Source organism: Bos grunniens, chromosome 27 (assembly GCF_055505025.1).
Source record: "Bos grunniens cultivar Pamir isolate PY7600 chromosome 27, Bosgru_T2T1.0, whole genome shotgun sequence".
In the NCBI taxonomy this organism is placed as follows: domain Eukaryota; kingdom Metazoa; phylum Chordata; class Mammalia; order Artiodactyla; family Bovidae; genus Bos; species Bos grunniens.
This window is the reverse complement of record NC_141191.1, coordinates 14,586,212-14,606,671: the sequence shown is the minus strand read 5'-3', so window position 1 is coordinate 14,606,671 and position 20,460 is coordinate 14,586,212. Positions and strand designations below refer to the sequence as shown.

The 20,460-nt window shown below is 37.0% G+C and overlaps 1 protein-coding gene across 1 annotated transcript in view; it reads right to left on the bottom strand.

Moving 5' to 3' along the window:
- The window catches only part of TENM3 (teneurin transmembrane protein 3), a 2,452,009-nt gene that overhangs the window by 868,082 nt on the left and 1,563,467 nt on the right, over positions 1-20,460 (bottom strand). The window contains exon 8 of the mRNA XM_086379882.1: positions 18,319-18,399. The gene's annotated coding sequence lies outside the window, so the exon portion shown is untranslated. The remainder of the gene's footprint in view (positions 1-18,318; positions 18,400-20,460) is intronic.

Genomic DNA, 20,460 nt, shown 5'->3' with positions numbered 1-20,460 from the left:
TTCTTTGCAGCCAAAGATGGAGAAGCTCTATACAGTCAGCAAAAACAAGACCAGGAGTGGACTGTGGCTCAGACCATGAACTCCTTATTGCCAAATTCAGACTTAAATTGAAGAAAGTAGGGAAAACCACTAGACCATTCAGGTATGACTTAAATCAAATCCTTTACGATTATACAGTGGAAGTGAGAAATACATTTAAGGGCCTAGATCTGATAGGGTGCCTAATGAACTATGGAATGAGTTTCGTGACATTGTACAGGAGACAGGGATCAAGACCATCCCCATGGAAAAGAAATGCAAAAAACAAAATGGCTGTCTGGGGAGGCCTTACAAATAGTTGTGAAAAGAAGAGAAGTGAAAAGCAAAGGAGAAAAGGAAAGATATAAGCATCTGAATGCAGAGTTCCAAAGAATAGCAAGAAGAGATAAGAAAGCCTTCTTCAGCAATCAGTGCAAAGAAATAGAGGAAAACAACAGAATGGGAAAGACTAGAGATCTCTTCAAGAAAATCAGAGATACCAAAGGAACATTTCATGCAAAGATGGGCTCGATAAAGGACAGAAATGGTATGGATCTAACAGAAGCAGAAGATATTAAGAAGAGATGGCAAGAATACACAGAAAAACTGTACAAAAAAGATCTTCACGATCCAGATAATCACGATGGTGTGATCACTCACCTAGAGCCAGACATCCTGGAATGTGAAGCCAAGTGGGCCTTAGAAAGCATTACTAGGAACAAAGCTAGTGGAGGTGATGGAATTCCAGTTGAGCTATTTCAAATCCTGAAAGATGATGCTGTGAAAGTGCTGCACTCAATATGCCAGCAAATCGGGAAAACTCAGCAGTGGCCACAGGACTTGAAAAGGTCAGTTTTCATTCCAATCCCAAAGAAAGGCAATGCCAAAGAATGCTCAAACTACCACACAACTGCACTCATCTCACACGCTAGTAAAGTAATGCTCAAATTCTCCAAGCCAGGCTTCAGCAATATGTGAACCGTGAACTTCCTGATGTTCAAGCTAGATTTAGAAAAGGCAGAGGAACCAGAGATCAAATTGCCAACATCCGCTGGATCATGGAAAAAGCAAGAGAGTTCCAGAAAAACATCTATTTCTGCTTTATTGACTATGCCAAAGCCTTTGACTGTGTGGATTACAATAAACTGTGGGAAATTCTGAAAGAGATGGGAATACCAGACCACCTGACCTGCCTCTTGAGAAATTTGTATGCAGGTCAGGAAGCAACAGTTAGAACTGGACATGGAACAACAGACTGGTTCCAAATAGGAAAAGGAGTACGTCAAGGCTGTATATTGTCACCCTGCTTATTTAACTTCTATGCAGAGTACATCATGAGAAACGCTGGGCTGGAAGAAGCACAAGCTGGAATCAAGATTGCCGGGAGAAATATCAATAACCTCAGATATGCAGATGACACCACCCTTATGGCAGAAAGTGAAGAGGAACTAAAAAACCTCTTGATGAAAGTGAAAGTGGAGAGTGAAAAAGTTGGCTGAAAGCTCAACATTCAGAAAACGAAGACCACGGCATCCGGTCCCATCACTTCATGGGAAATAGATGGGGAAACAGTGGAAATAGTGTCAGACTTTATTTTTTTGGGCTCCAAAATCACTGCAGATGGTGACTACAGCCATGAAATTAAAAGACGCTTACTCCTTGGAAGGAAAGTTATGACCAACCTAGATAGCATATTCAAAAGCAGAGACATTACTTTGCCAACAGAGATCCATCTAGTCAAGGCTATGGTTTTTCCTGTGGTCATGTATAGATGTGAGAGTTGGACTGTGAAGAAGGCTGAGCACCGAAGAATTGATGCCTTTGAACTGTGGTGTTGGAGAAGACTCTTGAGAGTCCCTTGGACTGCAAGGAGATCCAACCAGTCCATTCTGAAGGAGATCAGCCCTGGGATTTCTTTGGAGGGAATGATGCTAAAGCTGAAACTCCAGTACTTTGGCCACCTCATGTGAAGAGTTGACTCATTGGAAAAGACTCTGATGCTGGGAGGGATTGGGGGCAGGAGGAGAAATGAGATGGCTGGATGGCATCACTCACTCGATGGATGTGAGTCTGAGTGAACTCCTGGAGTTGGTGTTGGATTGGGAGGCCTGGTGTGCTGCGATTCATGGGGTCGAAAAGAGTCGGACACGACTGAGCGACTGATCTGATCTGATCTGATACACAGTATCACAAAACTTCCCAATACACCTGTCCTATTTTCATCTAAGATTATGTGAGAAGCTGACTGTTAACTGTGCTAAGGCAGTAAACTTCCACCTGATGGTAAAGATAGCCTGCAGATGACAGAGGCAACACTGGAGGTGACTTAGAAGGCAGACTCAGAGGAGGAAGCACTCAGAAGAGATATGTGGATAGAGCTACTCTCTCATTAAGAACTACATCAGGATATTGACACAGAAGAAAAAAACTTCCTCAGGACTGTAATTGAAGTACACTCCCCACATTTATAAATGTGTAAATAAAGAATCATTTGCAAATAATAATAAGGATCTTAAAACAGTACCCCAGAGCAGAAAGTCCTGAAGCACAAAGAAGATGACCCACAGAATGGGTCAGTACAGACAGATGTATATTTTGGTTAGACTAGACTATCCTTGTTGCTATTTAGTCACCAAGTTGTGTCTGACTCTCTGCAACCCTATAGACTGTAGTTTGCTAGGCTCCTCTGTCCATGGAATTCTCTAGGCAAGAATACTAGAGTGGGTAGCCATTTCCTTCTCCTGGGGATCTTCCTGACCCATTGATTGAACCCACATCTCCTGCATTGGCAGGTAGATTCTTTACCGCAGAGCCACCAGGAAAGCCCAGACTATCCTTAGAATATGTCTAAGAATTCTCTTCAATTCATTAGTTTAGTTTTGCTCCTCTCCTCTTCTCCCCATGTCTCTCCAGCCTCCTCAGTTTCTTTCCTCCTTTTAGTTTTCTGTCAGTCTAACGACACAACCTGTTGCGTGTATACATCCCCATCCATCTATCCATCCACCCATTCAATATGATGACACACACACACATGCTTGCAAATATTAACCACACAGCCAGAGATTCATCACTTTCATTCTAGGTTTAGACATTTTTGATGAAGTTTTTCATGATCTTCATGTAATTGGCAACCAGCACTGGGGGTGCCTAGAATATCAGCCCAGTAAACGATATCCCTTATGTAAGGAAGTGATGTTAGGCTCATTTCAACTTAGTAATATCACAATTTTGCACCATGGACATGAAAAAATGTTTAGTAGGAATGACAGAAACTGATATTTGCCTATCCTAGTCTTTGATGTCTCCTTCCCCTCTATAACAATCACATAACAAAAACAGAAAAAATCCCTAACTGTAGACTAGGAAGTCATGTTAACTGCATTTCCTAAATTCTTTACGGTAGATTTGCTTATCTGACTACATTTTGGCCACTGATATATAAGCAAAGTGAAGTGTGATGCTTCCTTGAATTCTCTTTAAAGGAAGGGTTGGCATCTTTTTTTAATCCTTTCCACTCTTTGGCCTGGAAGAGGGAAGTGATGGTTGGAACTCCAGCAGCTCTATTGGACCTGATCGAACACCACAGGGGTGGAATAGTGAATGATGAGGAAAATCCCTAATGACTATTATGGAGTTGTCATAATCTTTGGCTTGTTTTAAGTGAGAAAATACATTTCTGTGTGTGTGTGTGTGTGTGTGTGTGTATCTCACATTTTTTGGGCAATTTCTTACTTTTGGGTGAACATAAACACTGACTGATGTGCATGCTAAGGTGCTGCGGTTGTGTCCGACTCTTTGCCGACCCATGGACTAGCCTGCCAGGCTCCTCTGTCCACGGGATTCTCCAGGCAAGTATCCTGGAGTGGGTTGCCATGCTCTTCTCCAGGGGATCTTTCCAACCCAGGGATCAAACCGTGTCTTCCTCTGGCTCCTGCATTGCAGGCAGATTACTTCTGAGCCACCAGGGAAGCCCAGGCAAAACCAAAAATGAAAAACTAAATAAAATACAAATTAACACAAAGTTTCAGAACTTCTGTTTTTATCAATTAGCTTGAAACCAAAGAAATCCATTAAAAAGAAAATCATCTCTTCTAACTAGCTGATATCATATTTTCATTATTTTTTCATATTCAATATAGGTTGCTGAGGTTTAATAAAAACATGTTGTATTTAAATTTGTTAGCATTCAATAGTATTTTCATCATGAATTACTATTAGGCATTACTTCCATTCTTTAACTCAAATCCCACTTCAGCCATGATGTCTTAGAGGAAGGAAAAACAATTTATACTCTTCTAAATCCTTATACCACTTAAGTCTACTGCTTCTCTGGCATGCTCTATTTTTACTTATTTATCTAGATTACAAACTCATGGAAGACCAGATCTTTGTATTTCATGCAGCTCACAGGCAAGTGATTTATACACAATGGGTTTTGAGTATTTATTGTTATTTATGGTCATTTATATATCCTATGTAGATTGCGGGAAGAAATATCAATAATCTCAGATATGCAGATGACACCACTCTTATGGCAGAAAGTGAAGAGGAACTAAAAAGCCTCTTGATGAAAGTGAAAGTGGAGAGTGAAAAAGTTGGCTGAAAGCTCAACATTCAGAAAACGAAGATCATGGCATCTGGTCCCATCACTTCATGGGAAATAGATGGGGAAACAGTGGAAACAGTGTCAGACTTTATTTTTTTGGGCTCCAAAATCACTGCAGATGGTGACTGCAGCCATGAAATTAAAAGATGCTTACTCCTTGGAAGGAAAGTTATGACCAATCTAGATAGCGTATTGAAAAGCAGAGACTTTACTTTGCCAACAGAGATCCGTCTAGTCAAGGCTATGGTTTTTCCAGTGGTCATGTATGGATGTGAAAGTTGGACTGTGAAGAAAGCTGAGTGCTGAAGAATTGATGCTTTTGAACTATGGTGTTGGAGAAGACTCTTGAGAGTCCCTTGGATTGCAAGGAGATCCAACCAGTCCATTCTAAAGATCAGCCCTGGGATTTCTTTGGAGGGAACGATGCTAAAGCTGAAACTCCAGTACTTTGGCCACCTCATGCGAAGAGTTGACTCATTGGAAAAGACTCTGATGCTGGGAGGGATTGGGGGCAGGAGGAGAAGGGGACAACAGAGGATGAGATGGCTGGATGGCATTACTGACTCGATGGATGTGAGTCTGAGTGGGGAGTTGGTGATGGACAGGGAGGCCTGGCATGCTGCGATTGATGTGGTCACAAAGAGTCGGACACGACTGAGTGACTGAACTGAACTGACTGATATATCCTATGTAAAATATGTTTTTCCATTAAATCTTAGAAAGGATAGTAGTTTTTCAAATAATGCCATTCTTTTTCTTTCTGTTATCATTTTCCTTCACAATTCCAATGATTTCCAAAAGGAGAAATAGAAAGGTCAAAATACATGTCCTTGTAAATCAAGGAGAATCAAATCTAGGAATATCTGAAATCCTAAAACTTTTAAATGCTATTAATAAAGACATCAAAATTCTGTTTAAGATACTTTGCATCTCTAATGTTGTTAACAAAACATGCATTTCAAGCAGAAGTTTTAAGGGTTTTAAATCACAGATTTTCACAGCATTTCCTTCCGGCAGCTGATGAAAATTGGATAATATACAATCAGAACACTTTTTTTCTACACATTTTAAATTGATTGAAAAATAGAAGCAGATTTAACATTCAAAAAAGAAAACTCCACATTTGCAACTGTTATATAAAAATGGTCTGATCTGATTTAGAAGATACTAGGTATAGAAACTTAGAGCTGACAGCATTCTTTGGGATGTTTTGAAACAGAAGAAATGTATTACAGCCCCCAAGCTGCTATTCTCTCAAAATTAGTACCTCTGACTAACAATTTGAATCTTCTATAAGGACTATCATAAAAGAAAACCTTCTACTTAATGAAAGGTGTTCTCCGTATTTCATTGTAGGTTTAAGTCTGACATTAAGTAGGTTATGAATAATTTTCAGTATGAAAACCTAAAAATAATAAATTGTTGAACAGGAGATAGACGGAAATACAACGTATTTGCATAAGACTTGAACGTTCAACACATTACTGTCTTCAACAGGATATACCACTGGGTGATTGAAAAATAACTGAGTAACTATTCAAGTTGTCAGTTTGCATTAACTAGGTGTACATTCAAAGGAAATAAATAATAAACAAGTGGATCTGCCTTACATTATGTTTACTAAATAACCAAGGCGTTGACTACATGGCCTGAAATAATATTCAGAGAATACAGTGCCCTTAAATTAGCAGTATCATATTGATGGCCAGAGATATATCATATACTCTCAAATACTGTTTTCCTTAGAGAACTCATGCTTTTCCAAATGTAAGGAAATTTAGGACATTTTTATCTGGATAGTTTTTTCTAAAGAGTGTTTTTTGGAAGGTCATGATAGCTAAAATGTGCATGGCTGTCAGAGGAACTAAGAGAGCTTCAAGACCTAAGAACATGTCTTAACTCCTCCTCCAAATCATACATCAGTGCCTCTGTCCATCACCACACTTGTAGCAAGCCAGGACTCTGGTCGCAGAGTCCATGGAGTTAATTCAATCAACCATGAGAGCAATTTGCTGTTCTTGACAATTAAAAAAAAAAATCTTTTAAGCAAAGAGCAATCTGTGAATAAATAGGATAATTTTTTCCTATATGAGAAATATCCTAATCAAAGTCTAGTCTGTGTTATGCAGCTCATTTCTTAAATCACATTTTGACCACATTCAAACTTATTTCAAAGCACCAGCAAATGTAGAGGTTGGTTGTATGCAGACTTACATAATAACATAACATAATAAAATGTTATTACTGAAAAGAAATAAAGATATTAAGTTTGGAAAGTGCAAAATTAATGCTAAAAATTATCATGTAATGATTACATTGGATTATATAGGATTCTCCCACCAAAAATCATTATTATTAATATGTATAAATAGGGCAGCTAGGCAAATTATTTCCAAAACTAGAATTTTTTTATTTTTTTAATGGATATGTAGTTGATTTATGATGATGTGTAAAAACTAGAAGATTTTTGAAGGTGAAATGAGAAGCTATCAATAATAGGTATTAACTGGCACTATGCTAGAGAAACCAGGGATGTGTTCACTTCATAAGAGACTGGGGTATATTTTATTTATCTAGCTTGAAGATGATGGCATGTCCTTCAATTCTATTAATACCAAAAATGAAAACATAGATTCATTGCAATTATTTTGCTGTCATTAAACATTATGGCAAATCAGAAAATCTTCCACATGTGGCCAAGGGAATAACTGGAAATATCCAGGCTCTCCCACCATTAGCAATGATAAATCTGAACAGAATATCTGAGACAATTGGAGACACTTTTGATTTTCACAGTGGAGGTAGGTGTGGGGTGCCAAAGGCAACTAGTTGGTAGAAGCCAAAGGTGCTGCCAAACATACTATGATGCACAGGAAAGTCACTCACAGCAAAGAAATACATGGCTTGAGATACAAAAAAGTGTTAAGCTGACATCTTGATATGAAAGAATAACAATACGAATGATGGCTTATTTCCCATCAGAAACAATGGAGGCCAGGAGACAATTAAGTGGCACTTTCAAAGTGATGGGGAAAAAAATTTATCAAGCCAGACTTCTGTGTCCAGTATAAAATATCCTTTAAATAGACCTTAAGTAAAGATTTTCAGATAAATGAAAGCTGAGAAAATTTGTCACTAGCAAACCTACAGTGCCAGAAATGCTACAAAAATATCTTCAAGCTGAAGGGAAATGATACCAGATGGAAACTTGATCTATGGGAAGGAATGAAGAACATGGGAAATTGTAAATATACAGGGATATATATATATAAACTCCTCCCACCCTTTTCTTAGTATTATGGGTTGAACTGTGTCTCCCAAAAGTCATATGTTCATTCAGTCACTCGGTTGTGTCTGACTCTTTGTGACCCCATGAACTGTAGCCCACCAGGCTCCTCTGTCCATGGGGATTCTCCGAGCAAGAATATTGAAGTGGGTTTCCGTTTCCTTCTCCAAAATTCATACGGTTAAGTCCTAATCCTCAGGATCTGTGGATGTGACCTTATTTGGAAACAGTTTCTGTGCTGATGCCGTCATGTTAGGATGAGATCATCTGGTGGATCCTAATTGAGTATGCTCAATGTCCTTATAAAAAAGGGGATATTTGGACACAGAGACATGTATACAGGAAGAATGCTATATGAAAACTGGAGTTATGCTGTCAGAAGCCAAGGAACCATGAGAAGTTAGGAGACATGCCCAGAACAGAGCTTTCTTTAGCATCTACTACAGAGGGGGCATAACTTGCTGACATCTTGATCTGGGACTTCAGATCTCTAGAACTGTGAGAAAATAAATTTCCATTTATTAAGCCACTCAGTGGGCTTCTAGTGGCACTAGTGGTAAAGAACCCACCTTAAAGACCCTGTCTGCCAATGGGGGAGACATAAGAGATGCAGGTTTAATCCCTGGGTTGGGAAGATCTCCTGGAGGAATGCATGGCAACCCACTCCACTATTCTTGTCTGGGGAATTCCATGGACAGAGGAGCCTGGTGGGCTTCAGCTCATAGGTTGCACAGAGTCTGCCATGACTGAAGATTCTTAGCACACACATGATCCACTCAGCAAGTACTTTGTTACAGCAATAGTGGCAAACTAATATACTCAGTTTTCTTTTTTTAGTGACTGTTTAAAGAAACATAATACTATCATATTTCAGTGTCTTAATATAGAATTAAAATGTATGATAAAATTAGCACAGGAAAGAGGGAACAAATATAATTTATACTCATATATGGTTTTAAGATATTATGGGACACATAGTAAATTGTGATAAGAATTCATACTGTAACCATTACATTAGGAAACCTATATGCAGGTCAGGAAGCAACAGTTAGAACTGGACATGGAACAACAGACTGGTTCCAAATAGGAAAAGGAGTACATCAAAGCTGTATGTTGTCACCCTGCTTATTTAACTTATATGCAGAGTACATCATGAGAAACGCTGGGCTGGAAGAAGCACAAGCTGGAATCAAGATTGCCGGGAGAAATATCAATAACCTCAGACACGCAGATGACACTACCCTTATGGCAGAAAGTGAAGAGGAACTAAAAAGCCTCTTGATGAAAGTGAAAGAGGAGAGTGAAAAAGTTGGCTTAAAGCTCAACATTCAGAAAACGAAGATCCTGGCATCCGGTCCCATCACTTCATGGGAAATAGATGGGGAAACAGTGGAAACAGTGTCAGACTTTATTTTTCTGGGGTCCAAAATCACTGCAGATGGTGACTGCAGCCATGAAATTAAAAGATGCTTACTCCTTGGAAGGAAAGTTATGACCAACCCAGATAGCATATTCAAAAGCAGAGGACATTACTTTGCCAACAAAGGTCCATCTAGCCAAGGCTATGGTTTTTCCAGTGGTCATGTATGGATGTGAGAGTTGGACTGTGAAGAAAGCTGAGCACTGAAGAATTGATGCTTTTGAACTGTGGTGTTGGAGAAGACTCTTGAGAGTCCCTTGGACTGCAAGGAGATCCAACCAGTCCATTCTAAAGATCAGTCCTGGGTGTTCATTGAAGGACTGATGTTAAGGCTGAAACTCCAGTACTTTGGCCACCTCATGCGAAGAGTTGACTCATTGGAAAAGACTCTGATGCTGGGAGGGATTGGGGGCAGGAGGAGAAGGGGACAACAGAGGATGAGATGACTGGATGGCATCACTGACTCGACAGACATGAGTTTGGGTAAACTCTGGGATTTGGTGATGGACAGGGAGGCCTGGCGTGCTGCAATTTATGGGGTCGCAAAGAGTCGGACGACTGAGCGACTGAACTGAACTGAACTGAATTGAAAGAGACTGAATGGAAGAATTAGCATGTATATTGAAACCAAATTTGATGAACCCCAAAACAAAGCAGGAAAGGGAAAATAGAGGAATCAAATCCAATCCAATAAATAGCAAACTTACAGACCTCAACTGCAGTATTAATCCTATTAAATGCAATGAGCTAAAAATTCTGATTGTAAGACCGGAAAGACTGGAAAAAATTGAATAACTAAATACAAACTGTCTCAAGAAATTCACCTTCATCATGAAATACAGGCATACTGAAAGCAGAAGACTAGAAAATGATATATACAATGAAAACATTGGTGAAAGTTGGGTCATGTGATGCTGTTAACATCAGACAAGGATATAGACAAGGATTCTTGCTAGATTAAAAGAGGGACATCTCACAATGATAAAGTGGTTATTTCATTAGGAATTTATGTTAACTCTCACAGAGGTATATGTGTATGTACCTACCTAATAACAGAAATTGAAACATACATAAAGCAAATATTGACAGAACAAATGAATGTGACACAACCACGTGTAGCTTGAGACTTTTAACACGTCTCTTTCAGTGTTTTGTAAAATTCGTAGATAAAAAATTGTTAGGATATAGAAAGTTTCAATGACATGATTAACCAAATTGAATAAATTAATATTTGTATAATACCACATCCAATAATTTCACAGTATACATTTTTTTCCAAAGCATTTGCAACATTCACCAAGATAGATCTGCTGATGCTGGATGAAAAAAATAAAATGTTTCAATAAATTTCAAAAAATAGAAATCTCACAAAATATGTCTGTAATGACAGTGGAATTAAATTAGAAATCAATAAGAATAAGAAATTAGAAAAATTCTCAAGTATCTGGAATTATAGCAGTATATGCCTACACCTCTAAATAATTCAATGTAAAAGAATAAATCATAATTTATTTTCAGGTAAACTAGAAAATATTTTCAAGTACATTACAACAAAAATGTGAATTAAAATTTGAGAAATGCAGCTAAAGCAGTGATTCAAGGAAAATTTGTAGTAATAAAAATATTTGGTAAAGAAGAACATTTTAAATTTAATAATCTATGTTACTGCCTTAAGTATCTTAAAAAAGAAGATCAAATTAAAACTGAAGAAAGAAGAAAAGAAATAGTGAAAAATAAGACCAAAATTCAAATTAGAAACAGATAAAAAATGCAGGATAAAAAGGCAATTCAAAAGTTAGTACTATGAAAAGACTAATAAAAGTAGTGAACCTTAGCAAAAATGATCAAGAAAGAAAATCAAAAACACAAATTGCCAATTAAGGATTGACAGAGGGGATATGACCATAGTTCATATAGAAATTTAAAGAATAATAAAGAAACATTATGACCATTTGTGTGAAAACGCTTGCCAACTCAGATGAAGTAAATATGTTGAAGAATTCAATTTACCAGAATTAACATAAAAAAATGAAAAAAATAGTGAATAGCTCTCTTTAAAAATTGAATTTGTAATTAAAAACTCCCAACCAAGAAAAGTCCAAGCCAAGATGGAGTCTCCGGTGAATTCCATCAAAAGTTTATAGATACATAAATCTACACAGTTATTTAAGAAAAGAAAGGAGGAAGAAACACTTTTCAGCTTATTTAAAGATGCCAGCAATATCCTGATAATAAAATTTTTAATAGAAGAAAGTCAGAGACCAGTGTTACTCCAGAATATAGACTTAAGTAAGTTTCATTAAGAAAATATTATCAAGAGAGTGTTTTGCCTATGTTCTCCTCTAGGAGTTTTATAGTTTCTGGTCTTACGTTGAGATCTTTAATCCATTTTGAGTTTATTTTTGTATATGGTGTTAGAAAGTGTTCTAGTTTCATTCTTTTACAAGTGGTTGACCAGATTTCCCAGCACCACTTGTTAAAGAGATTGTCTTTAATCCATTGTATATTCTTGCCTCCTTTGTCAAAGATAAGGTGTCCATACGTGCGTGGATTTATCTCTGGGCTTTCTATTTTGTTCCATTGATCTATATTTCTGTCTTTGTGCCAGTACCATACTGTCTTGATAACTGTGGCTTTGTAGTAGAGCCTGAAGTCAGGTAGGTTGATTCCTCCAGTTCCATTTTTCTTTCTCAAGATCGCTTTGGCTATTCGAGGTTTTTTGTATTTCCATACAAATTGTGAAATTATTTGTTCTAGCTCTGTGAAGAATACTGTTGGTAGCTTGATAGGGATTGCATTGAATCTATAAATTGCTTTGGGTAGTATACTCATTTTCACTATATTGATTCTTCCAATCCATGAACATGGTATATTTCTCCATCTATTAGTGTCCTCTTTGATTTCTTTCACCAGTGTTTTATAGTTTTCTATATATAGGTCTTTTGTTTCTTTAGGTAGATATATTCCTAAGTATTTTATTCTTTTCGTTGCAATGGTGAATGGAATTGTTTCCTTAATTTCTCTTTCTGTTTTCTCATTATTAGTGTATAGGAATGCAAGGGATTTCTGTGTGTTGATTTTATATCCTGCAACTTTACTATAATCATTGATTAGTTCTAGTAATTTTCTGGTGGAGTCTTTAGGGTTTTCTATGTAGAGGATCATGTCATCTGCAAATAGTGAGAGTTTTACTTCTTTTTTTCCAATTTGGATTCCTTTTATTTCTTTTTCTGCTCTGATTGCTGTGGCCAAAACTTCCAAAACTATGTTGAATAGTAATGGTGAAAGTGGGCACCCTTGTCTTGTTCCTGACTTTAGAGGAAATGCTTTCAATTTTTCACCATTGAGGATAATGTTTGCTGTGGGTTTGTCATATATAGCTTTTATTATGTTGAGGTATGTTCCTTCTATTCCTGCTTTCTGGAGAGTTTTTATCATAAATGGGTGTTGAATTTTGTCAAAGGCTTTCTCTGCATCTATTGAGATAAAACACTCTCTGACATACATCACAGCAGGATCCTCTATGATCCACCTCCCAGAATATTGGAAATAAAAGTAAAAATAAACAAATGGGACCTAATTAAACTTAAAAGCTTCTGCACATCAAAGGAAACTATTAGCAAGGTGAAAAGACAGCCTTCAGAATGGGAGAAAATAATAGCAAATGAAGCAACTGACAAACAACTAATCTCAAAAATATACAAGCAACTCCTACAGCTCAACTCCAGAAAAATAAATGACCCAATCAAAAAATGGGCCAAAGATCTAAATAGACATTTCTCCAAAGAAGACATACAGATGGCTAACAAACACATGAAAAGATGCTCAACATCACTCATTATCAGAGAAATGCAAATCAAAACCACTATGAGGTACCATTTCACACCAGTCAGAATGGCTGCAATCCAAAAGTCTACAAATAGTAAATGCTGGAGAGGGTGTGGAGAAAAGGGAACCCTCTTACACTGTTGGTGGGAATGCAAACTAGTACAGCCACTATGGAGAACAGTGTGGAGATTCCTTAAAAAACTGGAAATAGAACTGCCTTATGATCCAGCAATCCCACTGCTGGGCATACACACTGAGGAAACCAGAAGGGAAAGAGACACGTGTACCCCAATGTTCATCGCAGCACTGTTTATAATAGCCAGGACATGGAAGCAACCTAGATGTCCATCAGCAGATGAATGGATAAGAAAGCTGTGGTACTTATACACAATGGAGTATTACTCAGCCATTAAAAAGAATACATTTGAATCAGTTCTAATGAGGTGGATGAAACTGGAGCCTATTATACAGAGTGAAGTAAGCCAGAAGGAAAAACACCAATATAGTATACTAACGCATATATATGGAATTTAGAAAGATGGTAACGATAACCCTGTATACGAGACAGCAAAAGAGACACTGATGTATTGAACAGTCTTATAGACTCTGTGGGAGAGGGAGAGGGTGGGAAGATTTGGGAGAATGGCATTGAAACATGTGAAACGTCATGTATGAAACGAGATACCAGTCCAGGTTCAATGCACGACGCTGCATGCTTGGGGCTGGTGCACTGGGACGACCCAGAGGGATGGTGTAGGGAGGGAGTAGGGAGGAGGGTTCAGGATGGGGAACACATGTATACTAATTAAATAATTAAAATAAATAAATAAAATTGCATATATATAAAAAAAAAAAAAGAAAATATTATCAAGTCAAATCCAGGATTACATAAAATGGTCATACATTACAACCAAATGGGGATTTATCCCAGGAATGAAAGATAGGTTTAGCACTTAAAAGATCAACTTAATCCATCAAATTATCAGGAAAGGAAGAAAAACCATATAATCATTTCAATACGGGCAGGAAGAAAAGCTTTTGACAAAATTCAACACCTATTCATTATTAAAGAAAAAAACAAAAACCCACTTAAACCAGGAATAGACAGAACTTCCTTAGTTTAAAAGACATCTATAAAACACCTAGAGTTAACATCAATTTAATGATAAAACAGTGAACACTGTCTTCTGAGATTAGGAACAAAGCAAAATATCTGTTCCCACCACTTCTATTCCACATTGATCAGGTAGTCCAAGTTTGTACAATAGGAAAGGGATACAGAAAAGGCATAAAAATGGGAAAAGATGAAGTGAAATTCTATATTCATAGACAAAATTACTGTTTGCATAAAAATTCAAAAGAACCTATGGAAAGAAAAAAAGTCATAGAAATAGTATATCTGATACAAGGTCAATGTTTTAAATATCTATTGTATTTCTACTACTGGCAGCAAACTATGAAATGGGAAATTGATAAATTTTCATTCATTTTATAATAGCATAAAAAGATATTTCAGAATAAGCTTAATTGATGTACAAAAGCTCTACACTGAAAAGGAAAAAAATACGGGGAAAAAAAATCTAAATGAAAGGAGAAAGCTCTCATGTTTATGGACTGGAAGATTCAAAACTGTTAAAACAGTCATTTTCCTTCAAATTCAGCTACAGACTCAGTGCCATCTCAATCAAAATCCCATCAGGATTTTTTTTTTTTTCTGGTAGAAATTGACTAGTGAATTCTAAAATATGTATGGAAATGTAAAGGATCCAAACTAGCTAAAACAATAATGAAAAAGAACACAGATCAAGGATTTTCATTATCTGATTTCAAGACTACCATAGCCGGGCTAGACTAGTACTGGTACAGGGATAATAAAATAGATCCATGAAATAGAAAAAAAGCAGTTTAGGAATAGATCTACAAGAGCAATTATTTTCACTAATATGCCAAAGCAACACAACTTAGAAAGAAATCATTTTTCAATAAATTGTGGTAGAATAATTGCATAAAATGTGAAGAAAATGCATCTCAATCCTGACATCAAACCATGTACAAAAATTCATTCTAGATCATAATAGAGCCAAATGCAAAAATCAAAACTATAGACATTTTCATACTTGTTGTTGGCAAATATTTCTTAGAGAGGACACTGAAAACATTAACCATAAAAGAAAAACCAACCAGTTAGAGTTCATCAGAATAAAAGCACTGGTTTAACAAAAGACATAGTTAAACAAGCCACAGACTAAACTAAAATATTCATAAGCCATAAAATCTGACAAAGATCTTATATCCAAAATATATTTTGAAAGCTCCCACAAATCAGGCAAACATGCTTAAAGGGCAAACAACTTAAATCGACACCTTCAAAAAAAAGGAGATATGTGAATGGTACAAGAAAATATTCTTGAATCATTAATCATAAGGGTTCAGTTCAGTTCAGTTCAGTCATTCAGTCGTGTCCGACTCTTTGCGACCCCATGAATAGCAACACGCCAGGCCTCCCTGTCCATCACCAACTCCCAGAGTTTACCCAAACTCATGTCCATCTAGTCAGTGATGCCATCCAGCCATCTCATCCTCTGTCGTCCCCTTCTCCTCCTGCCCCCGATCCCTACCAGCATCAGAGTCTTTTCCAATGAGTCAACTCTTTGCATGAGGTGGCCAAAGTATTGGAGCTTCAGCTTTAGCATCAGTCTTTCCAGTGAACACCCAGGACTGATCTCCTTAGGATGGAACTGTTGGACCTCCTTGCAGTCCAAGGGACTCTCAAGAGTCTTCTCCAACAACACAGTTCAAAAGCATCAATTCTTTGGCCCTCAGCCTTCTTCACAGTCCAACTCTCACATCCATACATGACCACTGGAAAAATCATAGCCTTGACTAGATGGACCTTTGTTGGCAAAGTAACGTCTCTGCTTTTTAATATGCTGTTTAGGTTGGTCATAACTTTTCTTCCAAGGAGTAAGCATCTTTTAATCATAAGGGTAATGCCAGTTAAAGCCACAGAGAGGTCATAAGAAAAGCTAAAACCCAGGAGAGTAGTAACATCAAATGCTGGCTAAGATTTGGGAAAAATGGAACATTCATACATTTCTGGTTTGAGTTAAAGTGGATCACAGACTCTGAAGCAATGTTGATTTGTTACAAGGTTAATTTCTGTTGTACTCAAGAATAGGATGAGACTCAAAAACATTATATTGAATGAGTAAAGCCAGAAACAAAATGGACACACTGCATTTAAGGAGCTCTTTTAAATGAAGTGCAAGGATAAGTAAAGCAAATCACTGTAGTAGAAATTAGAACAGTGGTTGTCTCTTATGTAAGGGGCAGGGGGTCATTAGGGGTTGACACTGTTTGTTATAGAAAAAAAACTCCTTGTTTTTCGGACTGACACATATTAATAATGGAATGGAATATATTCCAAGTAGCTATTTTTAATTCCCAACATTTGAAAGAAGTGGAATATTGTTGAATTATATGTTTTAATATGAATTTTAATCTTCCAATTCAGTAAATGCTTTAAAACATCATATTCTTTACAATAAATAGAATCCCACTGAGTAGTTTTAAATATAACTTGATTAGGAAATATTACTTTAAGTGTTTTCCTTGTATATAAAAGTCACATAATTAAAGATGACTGAATGCAAGTTCAGGACCGTATTGGAGTGATGCAATATATAGAGAGGGCTGTGGGTCTCTAAACTGGATTGTATCCTAAAATTTAGGAGCTAAGTCAAGAAGTTGCTCTCGGTAATAGATGAATAATAATGGACAAGATTAGATAAAATATTACCCTGTGATTTGCAGATCATTAACTACACTAGATGTAAAGAGATGATTTGGATAAAAGAAATTATTGTTAAGAAAGGCACCAATTGTCTCAAAATGAAAATTAAGAAAGTAGGGTGAGAAGTCATAACATTTAATAATAGTATAAAAGGAGTTGGGCAGCAACAATTATTTTGGAAATTGAGAATAAATAGAAACTCTAATATCTTTCTCCCCAGGATCTTGATCAATAAGATACTACCTGAATCATTAAGTGAGCATTTGAAGTGTAAGGGCTTAATTGCAATTTCTTGGGAAGATGCCTAAAAATTAACAGAAATTAGGAAGCTCTTAGTAAGGCTTTCTCTGGAATAGATAACTGGATAGTTTCATCTTGAAATAAAGAAATGTGATCCCTTTACTCATTTACTATGCTAACTACAATAAAGCCCCTAACAAATGTGTTATTAAGCCTTACCTGATTTATGTGTACCTGTATCTATTTTCTTGGTTTTTTTGAGAAACCATGCAAAATTTTCATCTTATGTTAATTACCAATTTAATCAGTCAATGCTAAAAGAAAATCTTTTGATCTAATTATAATAGACAGTTGCTATAAACATTTGACATGATGAATACCTTTTCTGATCTTGGGCAGGCTATAATTTATTAGGCACAAAAATGAGGGGGAAAAAATCCAAGTCTAGTGCTTAATCAGCAGTGACCTCCAATTAAAACAGGTAATATTTGCTGGGTTTAAGAATATAAGCAATACGACTCCAATTAGCTGTCAAATTATCTGGCAAAACAGCTGTTACATAAATAGACCATCACTTGGTTTTCCCGTTCACTTTTCCAAGTTTGTCTTTAGTCTAAAGCCATTTAAAAAGATAGTCCCTCCATTCACATAAAACTTGAAAGTAGGGGAAACTAATTTGTAGTTTTGAAGGTCATTGCTGTAACTGATATTGATGGGGAGGGAGTGGGACTAGATGGGGCACAGCAGTAGGGGGACTGGTAATACTTTGTTTCTTAACTGGGTCCCAGTTACATAAGTGTGCTCACTCAGTGAAAAGTGAATTGAGCTCTGTGCAATTAAAACTTACACATTTTCCTGAATGTTATATTCAATCAAATGTACACAAAATATAAATTTATTTCAGAAACATATACAACCACCTCAGCATTGTGTCCAAATGGAAAGGTTTCATGCTAGTGTCTATAAGAAATAATCATTTTCTTGAAAACTTCTTTCCATCTACTCCCCCTAATCTCTAAGAAAACACAGTAGGACATCAAAAAAAAAAAAAAAAAAAGAAATAGGGCTTGAAACAAAATGGAGACTTTTTGATTACAATCAGATTTAAAAATGTACATGCAACTTACCAAAAAGCTGTCTTCTCCCTCAATTTTGTGGCAGTTTGTGCTTTAGAGTTGTCAAGTGAAGCTACTGGTTGTGGTCCAAGCCTAGAGAAACAGTACAAAATAGAAAAATTGTTTTACAGTGAAAATTGTTTTATTGTATTTATTTTACTATAACTGTGTATATTCACTATACTATGATGCATTTATCTACATAATTATAAAATGATTACATTCACTTAATACTTCATATAACAAATAATTGCTAAGTATCCTTGCATGTACCAGGTAGTACAGGAGATTGGTAATGTATAATGCACTACATTTTCCCTAAGGAAATTAGGTAAGTAAAAAAGTGTAATAAACATTCCAGATTGGTGAGTGCCATGGAAGAGGTGTAGATCAAATATTATGGGAATCAGGAGGTGGGTTACTTTGAACAAGAAGACTGGGTGAAGCTTTATGGGCAAGGTTGGACTTAAGGTGAGAATGAAGAGTATGATTTCTTAAAAATGTTGGGTGAGATGCAGAGGGTGATCCAGGTAAATGCAACAAGTGACCAAAGTACAAACATTGAACACAGTGGAAACAGGAAGGGGGGCGACGGATACATTTCAGTTTCATTGTAGAACAGTTTCAGAGGATTTGGAATTCAGGTGCAACCTGTGGGCTAGAAGTTGAGTCACTTGCAAATTTTCCCAGCTCTATGCTAGACCCAGGGACTCAGCTCTGAATAAGGAAAACAGGAGCTCAGCCCTCATGAAGTCCCCAGTTTATCAGGACAAACCAATACAAAAGGTCATATTAATTCAAGATAAGGAGCAGACTTTACTTTGGGGATCTGTAGCAGAAAAACCCATCTCGTCCAAGGATCAAAGGCAAAAGAAGCTAGAGTCTGTGAGACATGATCATTTTAAAGCAACAGAGTCAGATGAGATGGCCAAGGGAGCAAGTGTGGAATATAGAGAGGGAGGGACGGGGGTCAGCCTCACAGTCACGGGAAAGGGAAAAGCAAGCGAGGGAGTAGGTCAGAGAGGAGGAAGGAGGCTCAGAAGAATCTGGGGAAAAACAAAAGAGAAAAGGTATATGGAGGAGGCTGTAATCAAGAGTGGAATCTGTTGAAATTCAAGTAGGGTTAGTAGAAAAGTGTTGTTTGTTGACTTAGATGCAAAGATGATGACAGAAAAATTTTGGGGATGGTGGGGTTAACCTGATATCTGTCCATCACACATGACCATCAGCACGGATTTTTACAGCCAGCATCTGTATCTGTGCTTGTGCACAGACTGGCAGTTAGATATTTTGCACGTCACCTTGGATGAGGGGAATGGGAAGCCCTTTTGGTTGACTCTGAGAAACATACTTTCTGTACCAGACCACCATGCTGCCTCTTCAGATACAAGGATTCTCGTCTGCAGCTCTGCACAAAACTTTTTGCAGCCTTGAGTACTATTCTGTTACCTCTGTCAGCTTTCTTTCTCATCAAGATTCTTTCATTATTCCCAATGAGTATCATTGGGTCTTTATAATTAATGGCCAGTACCATCATATGGCCAATGATCTCATTGGCCAATCATGTTTGAAGAAGATTTTACTGTTTGTAGTTGCTATAACCTCTGGGGGATATGAACACATATATTTTATTTTATTTATTTATTTTTTTATGTTTATTTTTTTTAATTTTATTTTTAAACTTTACATAATTGTATTATTTTGCCAAATATCAAAATGAATCCACCACAGGTATACATGTGTTCCCCATCCTGAACCCTCCTCCCACTTCCCTCCCCATACCATCCCTCTGGGTCATCCCAATGCACTAGCCCCAAGCATCCAGTATCGTGCATCATATATTTTAATATTAATTATGATTGTCACTAAAGTTTTCAATTTGTTATTTTTAATTAATCAAACACCACAATAAAGAATTATCAGTTCAGAGGCCTGCCAATATCAAAGTAAACACAATAGCTTTTGATTGTAATTGTTTAGCCCTGATATAATGATAACAACTGTCCTTCATTGCTCATAATTGTATGCCTTTAGAGAATATACTTGGAGAAGGCAATGGCACCCCACTCCAGTACTCTTGCCTGGAAAATCCCATGGATGGAGGAGCCTGGTAGGCTACAGTCCATGGGGTCACGACGAGTCGGACATGACAGA